Source organism: Mus caroli, unplaced genomic scaffold (genome assembly GCF_978045245.1).
Source record: "Mus caroli unplaced genomic scaffold, Mus_caroli_1 scaffold_15, whole genome shotgun sequence".
NCBI lineage: Eukaryota > Metazoa > Chordata > Mammalia > Rodentia > Muridae > Mus > Mus caroli.
In genome coordinates, this window is record NW_028227270.1 from 104429920 (window position 1) to 104446600 (window position 16681).

Consider the following 16681-nt stretch of genomic DNA (forward strand, 5'->3'; position numbering starts at 1 on the left):
TGCTGCTTAAAGAAAGTGCTGGGAAGTGAGATAGGACCTCTGAGCTGAGCCAGAAAGAACACACAGCTTCTCCCTGTCTGTGTTCTTTCTGCCGTTCTCTCTGCACATCTTAGTATCTCTGAGTGAACATGTAAGAGATTTACCTTCCTCCAACTGCTGTACTGGGCATCTTGGGAAAGATTATGAAGCAGAACAGAGACAACCCTGAGAAATCCTGTCTTCTTGCCTTCAGATGTGATATGGGAAAGGCTTTTAGATGGTTCTAGATCCCCTACTCTCAAATTTCCCAAATCTAGATGAGTTTAGTCAGCCATTGAGCAAAGCAGATGGCAGGTATCAGGAGGAGCAGAGACGACCATTACTATGAAGCTCTAGTAGTGCATACAACGCTGTGTCTGCATGCGACTAAGACAAACATTACTGTCTTGAGTTACTACATTTTAGGGGAGTTTATTACACAGCAGCAGAGAATGGTAGCATATATCATACAAAATTAGTTAAACCTAGTTAGTTTGTAAGTTGGGAAACTATTATCAATTCAAATGCAAATCATAACAATTAAGACTAAACCCTGAACCTTGAGCTTACAAAGAAAGGCAACTGTAACTTAATGGGAATTCAGGCTGTTTGCTCTGTTGATTCTGCATCCTGACAAGTAGGTTCTGGCTGGAAAAGCAGATGAGATAGTTATTACAGGTGTATACATGGTATGCTAATTGTGCCAATCCCAGGTGCTTTATGTATTATGAACCACAAGAGAAACTTGGTGAGGACACATGGAATCTGTCTACTACTTTATAACCTCTTAAGAACTTATTTCAAGAAATGTAGTTGAAGGGGATAAAATTGAGTGTATTGTATATATGTGTATGTGTATTGTGTGTATGGCATGTATTGTGTGAGTATGTGTTCTTAAAAAAATAGAAATAAATTTGGCAGATACCCTGTAGCAAGCTTTGTCACATTTTCTTGATAGCTTCCAAGATGCAGTGTGACAAAAATTGAAGATTAATTCAAGGTGTTCCTATTAAAATCCACAATGCCTAGATAACCATATAAAATACATACTACAAAGATCCCAACTGAGGATCTTTTGAAGTGTTAGAGAGTATTTCAGGATGTCTCTGGTTGTTGTAAGCATCAAAAATAACAAAAATTTCATGTGTTAACTATCATTTACAATAGGTATCTAAGAGACTGGATGACTGAATGCAGTATGGTGTCCTGGATAGGACCCTGGCTCAGAAAAAGAGGTAAGTTCATTCAGACTGATGAGTAGTCATTGACATATGTTTTGCAGCTTGATTGATCATTACCTCCATGACACTGAAAAGTGTAGATTTCCTGGCCTTTTCTTATAAAACAGGGGCAAAGGACAGAAAGCAGAAACTAGTGTACTAACTATGTCTTTATATGTCTACTACATTAATAAAGTAATATTGAGAAATAGTGGAAACTGAGTCTTTGGCACAAAGTTGTGTTGGCTTCATGGCCTAAAATCATAACCAGCATTATATGAACTGAGCAGATTTTATTGACATATTCAGGAATACACACACGTACAAACAAACATGTGTGTGCACACATGTATACTCACTGAAAGAAATATAGACCATGAATTTGAGAGAAGGCACAGGGGAGATGTACATGAGAAGGGTTGAAGGGAGGAAATGGAAGAGAAAAAATATATAATTATTATATTTTAATTTTAAGACCTATTTTAAACCCTTTATCTTTAAATTGTAAATTGGAGTGCCAAAGAATTCAACTACCCTTGAGTTCTTACCATGACCATGACATTTAACCACTGATAACGTACTATCCCACTCTTCCTTTTTTTTTAAATATTTTTATTACATATTTTCCTCAATTACATTTCCAATGCTATCCCAAAAGTCCCCCATAGCACCCCCCACTTCCCTACCCACCCATTCCCATTCTTTTGGCCCTGGCATTCCCCTATATTGGGGCATATAAAGTTTGCAAGTCCAATGGGCCTCTCTTTCCATTGATGGCCGACTAGGCCATCTTTCGATACATATGCAGCTAGAGACAAGAGCTCCGGGGTTCTGGTTAGTACATCATGTTGTTCCAACAATAGGGTTGCAGATCCCTTTAGCTCCTTGGGTACTTTCTCTAGCTTCTCCATTGGGAGCCCTGTGATACATCCAATAGCTGACTGTGAACATCCACTCCTGTGTTTGCTAGGTCCCAGCATCATCTCACAAGAGACAGCTATATTTGGGTCCTTTCAGCAAAATCTTGCTAGTGTATGCAATGGTGTCAGTGTTTAGAAGCTGCTTATGGGATGGATCCCTGGATACGGCAGTCTCTAAATGGTCCATCCTTTCATCACAGCTACGAACTTTGTCTCTGTAACTCCTTCCCTGGGTGTTTTGTTCCCAATTCTAAGAAGGGGCACAGTGTCCACACTTTGGTCTTCATTCTTCTTGAGTTTCATGCATTTAGCAAATTGTATCTTATATCTTGGGTATCCTAAGTTTTGGGCTAATATCCACTTATCAGTGAATACATATTGTGTGAGTTCTTTTGTGATTGTGTTACTTCACTCAAGATGATGCCCTCCAGGTCCATCCATTTGGCTAGGAATTTCATAAATTCATTCTTTTTAATAGCTGAGTAGTACTCCATTGTGTAAATGTACCATAATTTCTGTATCCATTCCTCTGTTGAGGGACATCTGGGTTCTTTCTAGCTTCTGGCTATTATAAATAGGGCTGCTATGAACATAGTGGAGCATGTGTCCTTTTTACCGGTTGGGACATCTTCTGGATATATGCCCAGGAGAGGTATTGCTGGATCCTCCGGTAGTACTATGTCCAATTTTCTGAGGAACTGCCAGACTGATTTCCAGAGTGGTTGTACAAGCTTGCAATCCCACCAACAATGGAGGAGTGTTCCTCTTTCTCCACATCCTCGCCAGCATCTGCTGTCACCTGAATTTTTGATCTTAGCCATTCTGACTGGTGTGAGGTGGAATCTCAGGGTTGTTTTGATTTGCATTTCCCTGATGATTAAGGATGTTGAACATTTTTTCAGGTGCTTCTCTGCCATTCGGTATTCCTCAGGTGAGAATTCTTTGTTCAGTTCTGAGCCCCATTTTTTAATGGGGTTATTTGACTTTCTGGAGTCAACCTTCTTGAGTTCTTTATATATATTGGATATTAGTCCCTTATCTGATTTAGGATAGGTGAAGATCCTTTCCCAATCTGTTGGTGGTTTTTTTGTCTTATTGATGGTGTCTTTAGCCTTGCAGAAGCTTTGTAGTTTCATGAGGTCCCACTTGTCAATTCTCGATCTTACAGCACAAGCCATTACTGTTCTATTCAGGAATTTTTCCCCTGTGCCCATATCTTCAAGGCTTTTCCCCACTTTCTCCTCTATAAGTTTCAGTGTCTCTGGTTTTATGTGAAGTTCCTTGATCCACTTAGACTTGACCTTAGTACAAGGAGATAGGAATGGATCAATTTGCATTCTTCTACATGTTAACAACCAGTTGTGCCAGCACCATTTGTTGAAAATGCTGTCTTTCTTCCACTGGATGCTTTTAGCTCCCTTGTCGAAGATCAAGTGACCGTAGGTGTGTGGGTTCATTTCTGGGTCTTCAATTCTATTCCATTGGTCTATTTGTCTGTCACTATACCAGTACCATGCAGTTTTTATCACAATTGCTCTGTAGTAGAGCTTTAGGTCCGGCATGGTGATTCCACCAGAGGTTCTTTTATCCTTGAGAAGAGTTTTTGCTATCCTAGGTTTTTTGTTATTCCAGATGAATTTGCAGATTGCACTTTCTAATTCGTTGAAGAATTGAGTTGGAATTTTGATGGGGATTGCATTGAATCTGTAGATTGCTTTTGGCAAGATAGCCATTTTTACAATGTTGATCCTGCCAATCCATGAGCATGGGAGATCTTTCCATCTTTGAGATCTTCTATAATTTCTTTCTTCAGAGACTTGAAGTTTTTATTATACAGATCTTTCACTTCCTTAGTTAGAGTCACGCCAAGATATTTTATATTATTTGTGACTATTGAGAAGGGTGTTGTTTCCCTAATTTCTTTCTCAGCCTGTTTATTCTTTGTGTAGAGAAAGGCCATTGATTTGTTTGAGTTAATTTTATATCCAGCTACTTCACCGAAGCTGTTTATCAGGCTTAGGAGTTCTCTGGTGGAATTTTTAGGGTCACTTATATATACTATCATATCATCTGCAAAGAGTGATATTTTGACTTCATCTTTTCCAATTTGTATCCCTTTGATCTCCTTTTGTTGTCGAATTGCTCTGGCTAGGACTTCAAGTACAATGTTGAATAGGTATGGAGAAAGTGGACAGCCTTGTCTAGTCCCTGATTTTAGAGGGATTGCTTCAAGCTTCTCACCATTTACTTTGATGTTGGCTACTGGTTTGCTGTAGATTCCTTTTATCATGTTTAGGTATGGGCCTTGAATTCCTGATCTTTCCAAGACTTTTATCATGAATGGGTGTTGGATCTTGTCAAATGCTTTTTCTGCATCTAAAGAGATGACCATGTGGTTTTTGTCTTTGAGTTTGTTTATATACTGGATTACGTTGATGGATTTCCGTATATTGAACCATCCCTGCATCCCTGGGATGAAGCCTACTTGGTCAGGATGGATGATTGTTTTGATGTGTTCTTGGATTCGGTTAGCAAGAACTTTATTGAGGATTTTTGCATCAATATTCATAAGGGATATTGGTCTGAAGTTTTCTAACTTTGTTGGGTCTCTTTGTGGTTTAGGTATCAGAGTAATTGTGGCTTCATAGGAGAGTTGGGTAGAGTACCTTCTGTTTCTATTTTGTGGAATAGTTTGTGAAGAACTGGGATTAGATCTTCTTTGAAGGTCTGATAGAACTCTGCACTAAACCCATCTGGTCCTGGGCTTTTTTTAGTTGGGAGACTATTAATGACTGCTTCTATTTCTTTGGGGGATATAGGGCTGTTTAGATCATTAACCTGATCTTGATTCAACTTTGGTACCTGGTATCTGTCTAGGAACTTCTCCATTTCATCCAGGTTCTCCAGTTTTGTTGAGTATAACCTTTGGTAGAAGGATCTGATGGTGTTTTGGATGTCTTCAGGATCTGTTGTTATGTCTCCTTTCTCATTTCTGATTTTGTTAATTAGGATGCTTTCCCTGTGCCCTCTAGTGAGTCTGGCTAAGGGTTGATCTATCTTGTTGATTTTCTCAAAGAACCAGCTCCTTGATTGGTTGATTCTTTGAATAGTTTTTCTTGTTTCCACTTGGTTGATTTCGCCCCTGAGTTTGATTATTTCCTGCCGTCTACTCCTCTTGGGTGAATTTGCTTCCTTTTGTTCTAGTGCTTTTAGGTGTGTTGTCAAGCTGCTAATGTGTGCTCTCTCTAGTTTCCTTTTGGAGGCACTCAGAGCTATGAGTTTTCCTCTTAGAAATGCTTTCATTGCGTCCCATAAGTTTGGGTATGTTGTGGATTCATTTTCATTGAATTCTAAAAAGTCCTTAATTTCTTTCTTTATTCCTTCCTTGACCAAGGTATCATTGAGAAGAGTGTTGTTCAGTTTCCACGTGAAGGTTGGCTTTCTATTATTTATTTTGTTATTGAAGATCAGCCTTAGTCCATGGTGATCTGATAGGATGCATGGGACAATTTCAATATTTTTGTATCTGTTGAGGCCTGTTTTGTGACCAATTATGTGGTCAATTTTGGAGAAGGTACCATGAGGTGCTGAGAAGAAGGTATATCCTTTTGTTTTAGGATAGAATGTTCTGTAGATATCTGCCAGATCCATTTGATTCATAATTTCTCTTAGTTTCTCTGTGTCCGTGTTTAGTTTCTGTTTCCATGATCTGTCCATTGGTTAAAGTGGTGTGTTGAAGTCTCCCACTATTATTGTTTGAGATGCAATGTGTGCTTTGAGATTTACTAAAGTTTCTTTAATGAATGTGGCTGCCTTTGTATTTGGAGCATAGATATTCAGGATTGATAGTTCCTCTTGGAGGATTTTACCTTTGATGAGTTTGAAGTGTCCCTCCCTGTCTTTTTTAATAACTTTGGGTTGGAAGTCAATCTTATCAGATATTAGAATGGCTACTCCAGCTTGTTTCTTCACACCATTTGCTTGGAAAATTGTTTTCCAGCCTTTCATTCTGAGGTAGTGTCTATCTTTTTCTCTGAGATGAGTTTCCTGTAAGCAGCAAAATGTTGGGTCTTGTTTGTGTAGCCAGTTTGTTAGTCTATGTCTTTTTATCAGGGAGTTGAGTCCATTGATATTAAGAGATATTAAGGAAAAGTAATTGTTGTTTCCTGTTATTTTTGTTGTTAAAGTTGGCATTTTGTTCTTGTGGCTGTCTTCTTTTCGGTTTGTTGAGGGATTACCTTCTTGTTGTTTCTAGGGCGTGGTTCCTGTCCTTGTATTGGTTTTTTTCTGTTATTATCCTTTGAAGGGCTGGATTTGTGGAGAGATAATGTGTGAATTTGGTTTTGTCGTGGAATACTTTGGTTTCTCCATCTATGTTAATTGAGAGTTTGGCTGGGTATAGTAGCCTGGGCTGGAATTTGTGTTCTTTTAGTGTCTGTATAACATCCGTCCAGGATCTTCTGGCTTTCATAGTCTCTGGTGAAAAATCTGGTGTAATTCTGATAGGCTTGCCTTTATATGTTACTTGGCCTTTTTCTCTTACTGCTTTTAGTATTCTATCTTTATTTAGAGCATTTGTTGTTCTGATTATTATGTGTCGGGAGGTATTTCTTTTCTGGTCCAGTCTATTTGGAGTTCTGTAGGCTTCTTGTATGTTCATGGGCATCTCTTTCTTTAGATTTGGGAAGTTTTCTTCTATAATTTTGTTGAAGATGTTTGCTGGTCCCTTGAGTTGAAAATCTTCATTCTCATCCACTCCTATTATCCGTAGGTTTGGTCTTCTCATTGTGTCCTGTATTTCTTGGATGTTTTGAGTTAGGATCTTTTTGCATTTTACATTTTCCTTGATTGTTGTGCCGATGTTCTCTATGGAATCTTCTGCACCTGAGATTCTCTCTTCCATCTCTTGTATTCTGTTGCTGATGCTCGTATCTATGGTTCCAGATTTCTTTCCTAGGGTTTCTATCTCCAGTGTTGCCTCATTTTGGGTTTTCTTTATTGTGTCTACTTCCCTTTTTAGGTCTAGTATGGTTTTGTTCATTTCCATCATCTGTTTGGATGTGTTTTCCTGTTTTTCATTAAGGACTTCTACCTGTTTGATTATGTTATCCTGTTTTTCTTTAAGGATTTGTAACTCTTTAGCAGTGTTCTCCTGCAATTCTTTAAGGGATTTTTGTGCTTCCTCTTTAATGTCTTCTACCTGTTTACCAATGTTCCTTTGTATTTCTTTAAGTGTGTTATTAAAGTCCTTCTTGAAGTCCTCTACCATCATCAGGAGATATGCTTTTAGATCCGTGTCTAGCTTTTCCGGTGTGTTGGGGTGCCCTGGACTGGGTGAAGTGGGAGTGCTGGGTTCTGATGGTGGTGAGTGGTCTTGGTTTCTGTTAGTAATATTATTATGTTTACCTTTCGCCATCTGGTAATCTCTGGGGTTAGTTGTTGTCGATGTCACTGTTTAAAGATTGGAGCAGAAGCTGTGTTCCACTCACCAGCAGTCTCAAAATCCTGTGGCGGGGGTTGTGGGTAGCTGGTGGTACCCCGGTGCTGGTCCAGCCGGAAGAGGCCTGTGGTCCTACTCAGGCCGGTTTTCTACTTCCCTAACTAATGCAGTCTCAGGTCCCGTGCGCAATTGGATTGGAGCAGAAGCTGTGTTCCACTCACCAGAAGTCTTAAGATCCTGTGGCGGGTGTTGTGGGTAGCTGGCGAGTGTCAGCCGACCCTGCGCCCTAGCTACCCTGGTGCTTTTCTGACCGGAAGAGCCCACTCTTCCTTTTACATTCACTTTTTCTGTTACATCTTACTTCCTCTTGGTGATTATTTCTCCAGAGTAACACTTGTTGTTTCATCTTTATACTAGCTTTGTGGTCCCCTATGAACTCGAACAAATGCACAATGATAAATAAAAAATCACTCCACACACACACACACACACACATACTCGTTCATGTGATCCAGAAATCATGTCACCTGGTGTTTACAAAGGTTAGTGGTACCACGAACTCTGTTATTAGCATCACCAATCTGTATAAAAACTTAGCAGTATTTTCTCTTTCATTTACCATCTCCAAATATGCCAGTATCTTTGGGAATTTAAGCACTTTAGAAACATTCCTATTAAAAGTCTCATTTTTTAATGAAACATCTTTGGCAACTTGACTAGCTTTAGAGTGGCTATGAAACCATGCCTCTGTGTGTTTCTGTAAAAATATCTCCTGATATTTTAACTAAGGAGGGATGGCCTATTTGAACATAGGCAGCTCTCTATCTTGGATCAGGGACCTGGATGAAATATAGAAGGATAAACTAAGTGAAGTGGAACATCAATATCCCCTTCCTACTTTTCCACTCATGGAACAGTGTAACTGGCTTCCCCAAGCTCCAGTCACTGGGATATTTTCACTATGATAAATTATAGCCTTAGACTTTGAGCCAAATTAAAACTTGTGTTTATTTATTTGCCTTTGTCTAGCATTTTGTCACAGCCAAGGGAAAAATAACTAATACATCAAGCATACAAGAAGAATCTGAGGATGCCTATAAAAATAAATATAACTCCTTTTAGTGCAAAATTTTTCAGACTTGTTTAAGATGAGTTGCATTTTAATTTTCCCTTACTATTTCTTGCCTATTGCTTACTAACTTTTCCTGATCCTGTAATTATTTAAAGATGTGGTTTAGACAATACAAAACTCAAAAGTGCTAGACTAAGTAAGCATTCATTTTTGCTGCATACCAAAACAAATGAAGTATTTATCTTTAGATAGTCTCATTTTAATTATTATACTATCTTCTTGGAGTTAGTTAAAAACCATGGTTTTTATTTTTTTTTCCTGTTTGCCATGTATTTTTGAATTAATAATCCTCTGTGGTCCTTGACTTTGACATTCCACAAAAGCATAGAAATAATAAACCCCATTTTGGGGTTTGCTGCAGCGTAAGCTAAACGAGGCACTGGGATTGTATCATTTGCCTTATTTCTGGGTTCATCAAACACTGACAGTGTCTGGGTGACCCAGATGCTGAATATTCATTAAACAAAATAACCTTCAATCTCTTAAAATTTTCTAGATATGAAGCCATAAGATTGATTCCTGAAAGCCAATAGTTAATGCTCCAGAGGCAAAACATCTTTGGGAGTTGGGAAAAGGTGAAGGTTATAGAAGCCGAGCCCAGGTCATAGTTCTGATCGTCAGGGTCCGGGGTCATGGATAATTCACTATGTGCTTGTCATTGTAACAGGGATGTTACACATGTGAGGGAATTTAATCTTGACAACAATGTGTGAGAACTGACCCTTTAGTGATTCATATTTTATAAAGGAGAATTGTTAGAAGTCATGTTCATTATTTTTAAAGGAGATATCAATCATGGCAGTCATGCAGACTCCAGAAAGCAACCTCTTGCAGCTATGTTCTTTTATACCAGACTAAAACTACTACAGCACTACCATCTTACTCTCATTGATTATAGCTGTTAATCCTTCCTTTTCTGTTATGGTAAAAAAGATGATAAGGTACTCCTGACCTGAGCACCTCTTCCAGAAGGAGCTAAGGCACTAGCATGACACCATCTCTGAGCTCATATTTCTGATATGGGTAGAAGGCAAGTTGTTTTCATAAGCAAAACAGCATTTTTCCTCTCTTTAACTGTGTTTTTCTGGATGCAACTCTTAGAAATGGTCCTTTGTCTCAAACAACTCATCTATTTGTATCCAATGTACACTGTTTGCTACTGAATGGTATCCTTCTCCTAGCAGGAGTTGTAGAATTGCCAATCCAACATTGGTCTTACATCTAGTGTTTCTCTGATCAAAATGCAAATCAATAGAGATTAACAAGTTAGATCACAGATCCTGCATTTGAGAAGACAGAGTAACAGGTTGTGTGGAGACCAGCATAGCTGAAAGGAACGAGGCCTATCACAGCGTTGCCTATCTGTTCTTTGACAAATTGCTTCCCTGACCCAAATATCACATAATGGCCCAAATATCACAGAGCTACCCACTGTGTTTGAGTGTGTCCCTCAATAGATCATGCATTCAGAACTAGACTTCAAACACAGCGGTGTTAGGGGTAACGTCCAGTGAATGGTTCTTAGGCCACAAGGGCTCAATTCCTTCAGCTGATTCATAGCAGGAGATTTAGATCTTGCTATAGAGAGTATTTGGCTTCCATGGATTCCTCTTTCTTCTCCTGCCAAATGTCACGTTCTACCCTTCTGATATAATATGAGGTCTTCACCAAAACCCAAGAAGCATCATGCCTTTGTGCTTCCTAGCAGAAGATTCCAGAAACATGAACTGAAATAAACATTTATAAACTGCACACATGTTAATATTCTACTATAGCAAGAAGAAGTACAATAAGAATGTATCTTATGAAAGGTGTCTTGCCAATCAAAAATCTCCTGAAAGAACATGTTGGTTATTGAACTCACTGAAGTGTAATTTGTGCTCTCTAGCATTCTCAGCAATTCAGGGAATTTTTTCTGAAGTTTATTATATATTTTAACTTTTATTGTCTAGTAATTTATTGATAATAGATCTATAGCATTTGATCTTAAAGGCTAACACATCAGACAAACAAAACAAAATATATTAATCTGCATTCAAAGATGGAACATTCAGCAGGTGAGCATACTGGGTTAGGCTGTTATTATTTTGTTTTGTGTACATTATCTGCATTGCTATGTAGTTTATATGTAAGATAAACAGGTGGTATGTGTGTATCTGGTATGTGTGTGGCATGCATAGTATATTTGCAACATCTGTGTGTGACATACATGTCATATATTTGTGATAGATGTGTATAGTATATATGTTTGGTATATGTGTGTGGTATTTTGTGTGGTATTTGTATATATGTGTGAGTGATGTATCTGTGTGGTAAGTTTGTGATATGTCTATTTTGAATATATCTTATATATTGGCACACACACATATATGTATATACATATATATATTTGTGTGTGTGTTATAGTATATGTTCTGTTGTATGCAGTCTCTCTGTCTGGTATATGTATATAGTGTATGTATGTGGCATACATGTGTGGTAAATGAGTATGGTATATATGTACAGAATATATGTATAATGAATATGTGTGTTGGATATGTTATATGTGTGTTCTGTATCTGTACATGTTATACGTGTGTGTGTGTGTGTGTGTGTGTGTCTTTTGACAGATAACCAGAAGCTGGAGAAGGACACCCAGAGTGAAAGGCTCCCTTGAGACAGAAGCTATCTTGACACTCAACAATCCACAGCAATCCTTCTGTCTCTGTCCCACATGCATTGAGTTTGTAGGTATACACAGCTATGCCTAGTTTCAATGTGTGTGTGTGTTAAGGACTTGAAGCCAGATCTTCATACTCAAGCAGCAAGTTTTCTTAGGCACTGAGCCATCTCCCCAAACCCATTTTGCAAATTTTACTGTTTAGAAATAATTATTAAAAATTATTAATTCATAGTTAGGCATAGTGGTACAAACTTTTAGTCCCAGCACTAGGAAAACAACAATAGGTGCATCTTTGTGAGTTTGCAAGCACCCTGCTGTACATAGTTAGTTCCAGATAAGCCAGGACACACAGTGAGACCCTTCTTTTTAAAAATTACTTTTCAAACTAATGTCATCAAATAAATTATTACCTAAGAAGAGTGCAGCCACCATTCTCTGGCATTCTTACATACTGCTTCTGGACAATGAATTTGCTTCAACCAGGACCTGATTCATCATTAAAGCATCAATGGAACTTGGCAAATTCCCAGCTATCTGCATCCACACTTGTCATCCTGTGCTTGCACATCTGCTTATGCCTCCTTACCATTACCTTGATGTCCTGGCCATGGGTTGACTGCTAATGTGGACTTGCTATAGATATGCCTACCCACATCCCTGACAACAAATTGGAGTCTTTTAACTTCCTTTTGAGAAAGATGGCATTGGTTGCTGCTTCACTGCCTGGCTACAATTACATCAGACATGTTCATTCAGCACTGTTTCTGCCTGAGGATGTGCTATGCTAGAACCTTTCTCATCTTGTAAGGTGGGAAACAGGGCTCTTGGGAGTTTTCTGAGGTTTTTTTTTTTTTTTATTTTTACTATAGAAAAATACATTTAAAGAGTAATCTTAAAGAACTACATTTCAGAAAATGGCTTTAATGAGCAGTGACTCCCTTTGTCTATATTTAGCTGAGGTATTTTCCTGTGAAATAGAGATCTTAGCAGGCTGCCGCTCATAATTTTCTGTGTTCAATACTCACCACTGTAAAATGGTCCCAGTTTACCCGCTCCAAGCACTTATTTCCATGCTCATTCTTTTTTCTTAAAGTGAAAATAACACCCTATTACCTAGAGGACCAAATGCATTGCAAATAACAAACACTATCTGATTTTCTGGAGCCACCTTGTGCTCTCATAGATTTAGCAGATCTCTCAAAATATCAAATACACAAGTGTCAAAGGGGGAAAAGTCTCAATTCTACTATATGAAAAAATTCCTAAATTCCAGAAGGGTGAATGAACAGATGGATACTTTTGGGACATGTGTGTGTGTGTCATTTTTGTTTTACATTTCCTTGGCTCTGCAAGAGAACACATTTCTACAAAGCATGGTAGCTAAAGGGAGGGATCATGTTAAACTAAACCTGGAAGCAAGAAATGAGAAGTAAATAGTTTAGCAAAAATGCAGTTCCATATGTTAATTCTGAAAAGTTTCATTATTGAAACCACAGATTTAAAATAACAGAGCCACAGTCTAAGACACAAGAGATAAATAGTGGCTGCTGGAACAGAAATTACTTTTCTTGCTTGAAGGTATATATGTCATTCAACTCATTCATAGATGTATTCGGGCCTTCTGTTCATTAAGGAAATTCAGTGTTTTAATAAACATCCGTAAAAAGCCACTACAGATTAGGACTCCTGCTCCCAAGTGGCAATTTCCTACATAGGAATTGAACTCTGGTTTCAAACAGCACAGAAGTATGGTTACAGATTCACCTCTTGCCACAAGCATACAATGCTGGTGAATACCAAGTTATAATGCCAAGTCAATTGCCAAACACATCCAAAGAGAAAACTGAAAAACAAACAAACAAACAGACAAAAAAACAAACCACCCAGGTTGTCAGAATGAAGAATGAGTTCTGACCAGAGCTAATATAGTAACATTTTATAGTGTTGGGCAGCTAGGATGTTGACAGATGTCTTACATATATATATATATGCTTAGGGGTAAATGCTTACATTTAGACAAGATATTTTGGTTCCTGTGAAACATGCCTCTCTGAAATAGATATTTCACGTTGGTTGAGTTACCTACTCTGTGAAAATACCTGACAGGTTGCAAGATATCCTTCCCCAGGTTTGCGGGAAAGCAGAAACACTACCAACTAACTAACAAATGAAAGACAATTTTCTTGAGAAATTCAAAGCCTAAACTAATGTCTTAGTTAAGGTTTTACTGCTGTGAACAGGCACCATGACCAAGGCAAGTCTTATAAAGGACAAAATTTAATTGGGACTAGCTTATAGGTTCAGAGGTTCAGTCTATTATCATCAAGGCAGGAGCATGGCAGCATACAGGCAAGCTTGGTGCAGGCAGAACTGAAAGTTCTACATCTTCATCTGAAGCAGCTATGAGACTACTGACCTCCAGGCAGCTAGGACAATGGTGTTAAAGCCCATGCACACAAGGCCACACCTATTCCAACAGGGCCATTCTTCCCAACATTGCCACTCCCTGGGCCAAGCATATACAAACCATCACACCTACCATGTGCAGAGGTGTGGCAAGCCATGTTTTGTTACTGGCTGGAACATAATGTTGACTCAGAAACAGTATGAACTCTGATACCAGGCAGATGAAATCCTTGACAGTTTTCATAACCCATACTGGTAGGGATTCCAAGACTCACAGAGAAAAGGATAGTGTATTTATTAACTTGCACATCCAATACATGTGTTAAAGAATCATGTCATGGTTTCTGTGACCCTTTGCATATTTTCCATTCGAGGTGGTGTTCTGCATTGAATACTACTAGAATCAGATAGTGGGTTATTGGGCGTTTCCCTTTCTTTTCTTTTCCTCTCTCCTCTTCTCTGTCTTCTCTAATCTTTTCTTTCTATCCTTTTCCTTTGTTCCCTCCATTCTTCCTACAGTTTCATTCACCATTATCTTTTTGTTTTTTAGAGACAAAGTTTTTCTATACTGTCTTAGTTGCTATTGAACTCATAATTCTCCTGCCTTAGCTCTGGGTTGTTAAGATCCCAGTGAAAAACACAATGTCCAGCTCATGATGCATTATTTTCTTTGATTTTTCTATGTAGGAAGCAACCACACAGAAAAAATTCTAATGAGAAAACGTATGACTTTACATGGGAAAGAAACAGGGAACGTACAGTGAAGGACGCACTCAGTACCTATAAAGATAGTGACAGAGGGCTGTTCATATTTGCTTCATTATTTCTCAGGTATAGGGAGGATCCTAAATTGGAATATTTAAAATGAAGTTCTGGCCTTTTTGTATGACAGTTAGAAATGTGGACAAAGCAAAGGGGAAAGTTTGAAGAACACCTAGACAAAGAAGGGCTATTGTAACTAAAACTGTGGAAGTCATTATGATAATGATCATATCACCTAATATGAGACCCTGTGCATGAGAGTTTGCGTAGACAAAATCAAATAAATCAAGAAACAGAACATCATATATCACATGGGTCTAACAAATAGCTATAGAATATTCTACCCAAACAACAAATTTTATTAGCATGCCTAAATACAATAATATATGAAGTTTTTTTTAAAAGAGACCACATACTTGGACACAAAAAATCTCAACAAATATAGAAAATTTGAAATAATTTTATGTATTGATCTGACCACAGTGTAATATAACTTAAAATCAACATAAAAATCATAATCTCTAGTACTTAGACATTCTCATGAATATTCAACAATACATTACTCTGTGGTGAAAATGTCAAAGAAGATATAAAAGGAGTAATAAAAAAATCTTACTTGAAAATGCAAACAAAACACAACAAAAATCTCTGGGTCACATTAAAAGTGATCCCAAGAGGGAAGTTTATAGTTCTAATTACATACTTTTAAAAATATGGAAGAACAGAAATAAATACCTTAATGATACAATTCAAGAGTTTTGAAAACCAAGTACAAACAAATCCATTAGATTAGTAGAAACAATAAAAGTTGGAGCAGAAACTAAAGAAACATAAACAAAAGAAAACAGTACAAACAATTAATAAATCTAATCACAAGTGTTGGGGAGAACATGGAACTGGAGCTATCTCACATATTGACTATGAAGTATAAATTTCTATCAGCCATACACAGCCCATGACCCTGATGCTCTGAACTTGAAGACAGTCTATCTTTAATCCAGATACCTACCTTTGAGAAATGTGCTCATATATGTGTGTGTGTGTGTGTGTGTATGGACCTGTGTGCTACAATATTAGTGTACATGACAAGCAACAGGAAGCTCTCAGCCTTATACAGGAGGCCTATGTAATTCTTCCTCTGTGATCATAAGGACTCACTAAGTTCCAATTAAACTAAATATTCTAAATATAAATATATCAATATAGTTATAATTGTAAATTAAAAAGTAAAAGAAAATGATGTTATATGTTTAACTCTCAAAATTTAGTAATACTGATGGGAAAATGACAACAATTTTAAGGTTGCTGTTAATTCTTTAGAGGAAAAGAAACAAAGATAGAGAGTTTTCAAATATCTACAATCATTTCTTAGAACAAATAAACATATATGAAAGAAATATTTCAAAAATTGTAACAACTAGTCAAGCTACGGTTGTCTATGCTTGAATTATCTTAACTATTTAAAAATATAATTAATTACTTTGCACATTTGAAATAAAATTGTTATATGTCCTTGAAGACATGAGAATGATAAGTTATATTAAGATTAAAAATGAAAGGATATGATCAGTAAAGTTGAAAAGGTGTTAAATATCATGGCTGGGAAAATAAAAAAGCATTTGATAGGTTCTAGCAAGTTCTTTGCTAAGTTACCAAAGACCCTGTGAAGTTGATCCCAGAATTGAGAATGTGCTGGCATTTAAAAATCAAGGAGGGGAAGTACGAACTAGACACCTCCTGTAACATCTGTGTGGAACCTTGTTCTGTAGCTCCAACCACAGCTGGTGTCCACGTGACTGAGTAGTTCTCCGACTTAACAGACCTGCCACCTAGAAAGGTACACAAGGCCCTCACCAGCAAAATTTCATGCTTGCTTGATGTTGTCTCTCTACCCTGTATTTCCAAACTTCACTAAGCTTGTCCTGTAAAATGGGCCCTGGCCCTGGAGAAAGCAGAGTGGATGTGGTCCCCATTATGGGGAGAAATATCTGTCTTTTCACTGGCCAACACTTATATTGAATATCTTTATAATATTTGCCAGACCTTGGCTGGCAGTTCTGTGTCTCTACTTTTAGTTTGTGCTTGCTGACTCTTTCGAAGAGCACCAAATAATTTCTGGAA